This window comes from Myotis davidii, unplaced genomic scaffold (genome assembly GCF_000327345.1).
Source record: "Myotis davidii unplaced genomic scaffold, ASM32734v1 scaffold556, whole genome shotgun sequence".
Classification (NCBI taxonomy): Eukaryota; Metazoa; Chordata; class Mammalia; order Chiroptera; family Vespertilionidae; genus Myotis; species Myotis davidii.
In genome coordinates this window covers 531,564-539,202 of record NW_006287671.1, presented here as the reverse complement: position 1 = coordinate 539,202, position 7,639 = coordinate 531,564, and the positions used below count along the sequence as shown (strand labels likewise).

The following is a 7,639-nucleotide window of genomic DNA, read 5'->3' as shown; positions in this document are numbered from 1 at the left end:
TGGCTTCAATATGAATATCAGGTTTTTGCTCCATCACACTCACCCTTTCACGCTTCTGGCAGGGAGAGAGGGAAAGGAACCATTTATAACTACAAGAAAGCACTGTGTTCTTCTTAACAGGCTGTGCCCTCAGGAGAAACTGCTTCACCAGAGCTTAACCTGCTGGGGTTCTGTCAGAGCCCAACTGACCCAGGGAAAGGGCAATACCCAGCTCCAGCCCCCTCTGGCCTTGCATGTGAAGGAAAGGAAACACATAACCCCAGCTCGTTCTAACTATCCTGTCCCACCTAAGGGAAGAAAAACTGAGAAGCACCTGTGAAGGTCACAGTCTAGGGACACAGGATCACCCAAAGACTGAGAGTTCATCCGAGGACAGTGGAATGCTTCCCCTCCCCCCACACCGTACCACCAAGTTACTCTAAGTCATTTATAACAGTTCCTTTTGCCCACTACATCATGTCTGGCTATGAAGAAGAAAACACAGTTTAAAGAAACCGAGCTTCCTTGGCTGGGTAGCTCAGTTGGTTAGAGCATCATTCTGATAGGCCAAGGTTGCAGGTTCGATCCCCAGTCAGGGCACAGACTGGGAGATAATACTTTCAAAAGACTCACCTGATAAAGGACTATTATTTAAAATATCCACACAAAAAAAACACCTCTTAAAACTCAACAATAAAAAACAAACATTCTGTTTATAAATAGGCCAAACACCTGAACAGACACCTCACCAAAGAGTATATATACATTGCAAGTAAGCACATGAAAAGATGCTCCCTATCACATGTTATTTGAGAAATGCAGCTTAAAACAATGAGATACCCAGTACATCATGTACACACCTATTGCAATGGCAAAAATCCAGACACTGACAACATTAAGTGCTGGTGAGGATGTGGAGCAACAGGAACTCTCATTCACTGTTGTGTGAATGCAAAATGGTAGAGCCACTTTAGAATACACACTGGCAATTTCTTACAAAACTAAACTTAGTCTACTCTTACCATATGAACAGGTAGTCACACTCCTTGATATTGACTTAACAAAGTTAAAAACCTATGACTAGTGAAGGCCAGATGGCTCAATTGGTTGGAACATCATCCCATACACCAGTGGTCGGCAACTGCGGCTCATCAGCCACATGCAGCACTTTGGCCCCTTGAGTGTGGCTTTTCCACAAAATACCACGTGAGGGCGCGCACATACAGTGTGATTGAAACTTTGTTGCCCATGCGCAGAAGTCGATATTTTGTGGAAGAGCCACACTCAAGGGGCCAAAGAGCCACATGTGGTTTGTGAGCCAAAGTTTGCCGACCACTGCATACACCAAAATGTTGTGGGTTCAATTCCTTCTCAGGGCACATACCTAGATTGTGGGTTTGATCCCCAGCCAAGGTGCATAGGGGAGGCAACCAATTGATGTTTCTCTCTCACATCAATGTCTCTCTCTTTTTCTTTCTCTTTTCTTTCCTTCCTTTCTCTCTCTCTCTCTCTCTCTCTCTCTCTCTCTCTCTCTCTCTCTCTTTCTCCAATAAAACATATCCTCAGGTAAGAATAAATGAAAAAAAAGAAAAGAAAATCTATGTCCATACAAAAACCTGCACATAGATGTTTATAGCAATTTTAATGATCATTGCCAAAACTTGAAAGCAACCAAGATGTCCTTCAGTAGGTGAATGGATGCGTAAACTATGGAACATCTAGATAGTGGATTATTATTCAACGCTAAAAAGAAATGAGCTATTAAGCCATGAAAAAACATGGAGGAATTTTGAATGCATATTACTAAGTAAAAGAAACCAATCTGAAAAGACCGCATACTCTATGATTCCAACTATATGACATTCTATAAAAGGTAAAACTATGGAGATAGAAGATCAGTAGTTGCCAAGCATTAGAGGGGAGGAAAGAAGGAATACACAGAGCACAAAGATTTTTAGGACAGTGAAATTACTCTTCATGATGGCTATATGTCAATATACATCTGTCCAAACCCATAGAATGTACAACACCAAGAGTGAACCCTAATATAAACTGTGAACTCTGGGTGATAATCCTGTGTTATTGGAGGTTTATCACATATAACAAATATACCAGCCTGCTGATGGGTAGGTAATGGGGAGGCTGTGCATGTGTAGGGACAGGGGATGTATGGTAAATCACTGTACCTTCCACTCAATTTTGCTGTGAATCTAAAACTGCTCTAAAAATAAAGTCTATTTAAAAAAAGAAAATTCCTCTACTCCCCAGGATATTCAGATGTCATGCTGGGGGGCTCCCCACTCCCCAACAACAGCCCCTGTTATGGCCATTTTTAAAGCCGCTGGTTTATGTGCCATTTAATAGTTCGGTGACCCTGTGACCTGGGCACATTCTTTCACCCCTGGCTTCAGTTTATTTCCCATTAAATAGGGATAATCACTTCCTCGTGGGATTCCAGGAGGGATTAAATGGGGGTTCAGTGTGGGGAAAGTATCTAGCATTGTAATTCCTTTCTCAATCCCTAAGGAATTTGGTTTTTGGTCTAAAGCATTTAGGAACTCAATAATTTTCAGGATGGGGGTGATACGATTAGCTATGCTTAGAAAAAATCACTGTTTGAAAAAACCATTTAGTCAGCAATATGGAGATGGATGGAAGAAGGGAGGACAGTCTAGAGGCCCAGAAAAATTAGCTGACAGCTTCTAACAGGGCTCGAGGAGAGAGATAGTAAGATCGGAGAGAGTGGGGTGGGAAAAAGAGGGATACAAACATTCAAGAAGTTAGGAGGTTGATTAGAAAAGCTTTTGGGATCAGAGTCAGCCTTGATGCTTGTCTTTACTTCACAGCCCACATCCGCTCGAACAGTAGGTCTTACCTTCTCCACCACAAAGTACCCAGATCCTCTTGCCTCTCGATGCTGCTACTACTGCCATCTACACTGCTCAGTCCCTAGTCTTGGGCTGTTACAAAAGGCTTCTGGTGCTCTTCCTGCTTCCAACCCCAATCCATTCTCTAAAAAGCCCCTAGAATGTTATTTGGAAATGAAAATCGAATCTCATCCACTCCCCACCTAAAAATCCTCAAGTAGGTTCCCACCACACAGAATAAAACAGAACTCTTTAACCCTCCTCTAGGATCTGGCTGATTTCCTTTTTCACTGCATTGCTGATTTCCCCTCCCTCATTGTGCTCCAGCCTTTCTGTTTTCCACCAGCTAAGCTCAGGCCCACCTTAGAGTGTCTGCAACCAGCGTGTCCTCTGCCTAGAATGTTCTCCATGCCCTCCCATCCTTCCATGTTTGCTGGCTGGCTCTTAATTCAGATGTGAGCTGCAATGTGACCTCTTCGGAGAGGCCTTCCCTTCCTATTTCTATTTTATACCTAGCACTTATTACTACCTGCTATTTTTTCTTGTTCATGTATTGATTGATCATTGCACTGTCTAACTCTCCCTATTGAAACCTCTCCAAGAGCAGAAATTGTCCTGTTCCTTGTACCTGGCCCATAATAGACATGCAATAAAGATTGTTGAATGAATGAAACAAAATTATATGGGAGTGGAGACAGCATTTGCAAAAATGTCTCTCGTGATCCAACCCCAACAATTACTTTCAGAACACTTTAAACTCTTGTTCAGTACTTAGTGTACTTCATTACATTATATCTTTTGTACATCCACCTTTCCCATTCCTTTTCAGGATAGGGACAACTCTTTTTATTTATCTGTGCATTCCCAACATGTTGCTCAACATCTGTCATGTGGTAAGTGCTTAACAAGTATTCATAAAATGAATGAATGTGTGAATGAAAAGGGGGGTTCTACAGAAAGTAACCTCATGGAGTGATTTTGCTGTAGGCAGTTTAGACAGACATGAGCAGAGCAAGGACAATGGGCCAGGTACAGAAGGTCACCAGGATGGAAAGCCCCAGGTGCCTAGCAATGGACAATCATTGTAGGGTGGGATCTTGCCACCAACATGACTTTTTCTCCCCTAGCATATTCCTGACCTTTCCTCCCTAGAGATAACATCTAGGCCTCAGTTGTATTTTCAGTGCCAGGCCCAGTTAAGCAACAAAACCAACCACTGCTGACGTCACAACCAGCCACATGGAACAATGACCCCCTACCCTGGTACCGGCCAATCAATCAGTGGAGACCACAACCCTGAATGGACATACTTGGAACATTTCTAACTATTCTATTAAGATCTTTTCCTGGGACCTCCCCTAAAGTCTCTACCCTTAAAACCCTTAGGATGGAGGGCCCAGGGGGCTCTCCCTCCAGGAAGCACACCCTTCCTATACCAGGCACGTTGCCATTAGCTTCCCCACTCCCAAGCTCCAAGGGCCATTCTTTTATCTCTATAACTTGTTTCCAAAGCCCATTTCTTCTAGGAATTACTTTTTTCTACCTCTGTGATTTACACAATAAATGTTCTCTTACAGTTTTGGGTCTTCCTCTGAATTCTTTCCTGGCCACAACCCAAGTACCAAGGTTGCTAAACCCAGGATTGGTCTGACCCCATGGGTCAGACACCTGGTGCCATTCCCACAACAATTTGATCATAAATTTCTTAATGGTCAGGTCATGGTGATAACCATGCCCCAGGCATACAACTTTTTTAGTAAAAAATTTACCTTTGCCTTAAGCAAGCCCGGTTCATTGCATCTATATCAACACACCTTTGAAATAATCAACTCCAAGAGACTGCATAGTCTTGTTAACTATCCTATAAATCTAACCCCCACCCCTTGCCTTCTCCCACCTTCATGTAACCTCCCTTATGTTCACTATTTAATTTCAAATGTATACAAGAAACTGCGAAGCTGTCCTTCTCTGGAGCATTTGTGCCGGAAGCCGGTCCACCCTTGCTGCTTGACACAGTCACTGCAGGGAAGAAACATCTGCACAGCATATGTTTCAAGGGACCTGGCATATATGGCATATGTTTGCTCCTGCTCTTAGCGCTATGTTTTAACCAGGACCACCTCCCCGAGAAAGGTTGTTTCCCCAGGTGGGGATTTTTCCCTGGAGTTAGGGATTAACAGGATTTATGAAGGGAATAAATCAGTAAAACCCCTTACCTAAGTGCCCGGCAGGTAGTTAACCACCTTAACTACGAACAATCATGCTTAAGCTACATAATCTTTACTTAGGATAATCTCCTTCAGTTACTACCTTGTAGCTTAACAGAACAGTAGAATAGTGACCTTGGAATGGAGATAACACCTTTGGAATAGAATGGATAGGATTAAAATCAAATGGTATTCAGACCGAATCTATGAGTCCAAGTACTGGAAAGAGGAGTGCTTCGGACTTACGGCTGAACTTGTAGTTGATAAAGCCATGGAGTTAAGTCGGTGGCGTCTATGGTGGCAACATAAAGCCAACTCCCTTTCTGTGTTTGACCTTGAAGATGCTTCAGATTCAACCAGAGAAGGATATCATTGTTGAGTTTATAAAAAATGAAGATTTCAAGTATGTACACATGTTGGGAGCGCTTCATATGAGGCTGACAGGCACTGCAATTGATTGCTACAAATACTTGGAGCCTCTGTACAATGATCATAGAAAAATTAAGAGCCAGAACCAAAATGGAGCGTTTGAACTGATGCACGTAGATGAGTTCATTGATGAACTACTACACAGTGAGAGAGTCTGTGATATCATTCTGTCCCAGCTACAGAAATGCTATGTGCTAGAGGAAGCTGAGCAATTGGAGCCTCCGGTTAGCGCTCTAGAAGAGGACATGGATGATGTCGAGTCCAGTGAAGAAGAGCAAGAAGAGGATGAGAAGTTGGAGAGAGTACCATCACCTGATCCCTGCCGGAGAAGCTACCGAGACTTGGACAAGCCCCGTCGCTCTCCCACACTGCGCCACAGGAGAAGTAGGAGCCGGTCTCCAAAAAGGAGGAGCCCTTCCCCTCCCCAAGAGAGGCATCAGAGCAAGAGTCCAAGACGTCACCACAGCAGGTCCCGAGATAGACGGCACAGATCTCACTCCAAGTCCCCAGGTCATCACCGTAGTCATAGACACAGGAGCCGCTCAGAATCTCCTGAAAGATCTAAGAAAAGCCACAAGAAGAGCCAGAGAGGAAATGAGTAATGGACTCAGTTTAGGTTTAGCCCAAAGAGCCTCCTGCAAATATGAAGTCATCTCTCCATGTGGAAAGACTCAGATCTACTCCCACAGCAACTATAAGAATATTTTAGGGTGTTTTTGTTTTTACATTAACAATAGAGTAGTGACCTTGGAATGGAGATAACAAACGCCCTGACCTTTGGAATAGAATGGATAGGATTAAAATCAACTTGTATAAATACAGATGTAACAGGAGACTAAAGAGAGAACCTGGCTGGAGAACCTGGCAAGAGAACCTGGCTAGAGAATCTAGCTATGCTAATAATCTTTACTTAGGATAATCTCCTTCAGTTACTTCCTTGTAGCTTAACAGAACAGTAGAGTAGTGACCTTGGAATGGAGATAACAAACACCCTAACCTTTGGAATAGAATGGATAGGATTAAAATCAAGTGGTATAAATACAGATGTAACAGGAGAATAAAGAGAGAACCTGGCTATGATGATCAATTGAGCACTGTCTCCGTGTCATTCCTTCTTTGCTGACTCCGTCCACACCTTTGGGAACCCCTGGACTCACTGGGTTTGGGCCCCAACACATTTAGGATTTTGTTTCCTGGCAATTGTCATCAGTTTTTACTCAAATAAACTCTTACAAAAAATCTCGGCAGGTTTGAACATTCCTTACACAGATGAATGAGTGAATACCTCTAAGTTGAGGATTTACTTTTTGTTGGGTCAACTTTCTCATATTGTGGCTACCTGAGTTATCCCTCCTGGCATTGCTTTAAACTTTATCTCTTGTCCTCACATTTGTAGTTGAGACCTGCTCACCTTCAACATCCAACTGTCCTCAAACTATATTAGAAAGGAAATGCCCTCTAACCCCTGCCCCCCAGACTTCTCTCTTTCACCAAATAATTTCTCTGGATTTTCTCACTTCCTCTCTTGCCCAATTTTACCTCCCCAATGGTCCCCTCCCTATACACCCTCTGAGGCAACATTTCTCCAAGGATGGTTAGAATCAACTTAATTATTACAAATGTGCATGGCTGGGTCCCTCCTTAAACCTAATGTAATGGACTCTCTCTGGAGTTGAGGTCAGGAAACATACATTTTTTTAATTTCTCAGATGATTCTGAAGGAAACCAGAATGTCACTCCAAAATATGCTTCTTTCACATGAAAATTATTTTAAGCCCAAGGCAATTAAGAAACAGTAAACACAGAAAAAACTCCTTTTCTGTCTAAAGGCAGGAATTAAATTCTCCTTTGACTGGAGAGAGACTCTCCTCAGACCAGAACCAGCACCAGAGGAGTCTGTGAACAAACTGTTAAGCTAACCCTTATCTTCCCAGTTAAGGAAGTGAAGGACTGTCTCGCCCTAGGTCAGCAGTTCTCAACCTGTGGGTCGCTACCCCTTTGGGGCTCAAACAACCCTTTCACAGGGATCGCCTAAGATCATCGGAAAACACATATATAATTACATATTGTTTTTGTGATTAATCACTATGCTTTCATTATGTTCAATTTGTAACAATGAAATTGGGGGTCACCACAACATGAGGAACTGTATTAAAG

At 42.9% G+C, this 7,639-nt stretch overlaps 1 pseudogene; it reads left to right on the top strand.

The window, feature by feature from the left end:
• Nucleotides 1–829: 829 nt before the first annotated feature.
• Nucleotides 830–6,084, top strand: LOC102755255 (annotated as a pseudogene).
• Nucleotides 6,085–7,639: the final 1,555 nt, after the last annotated feature.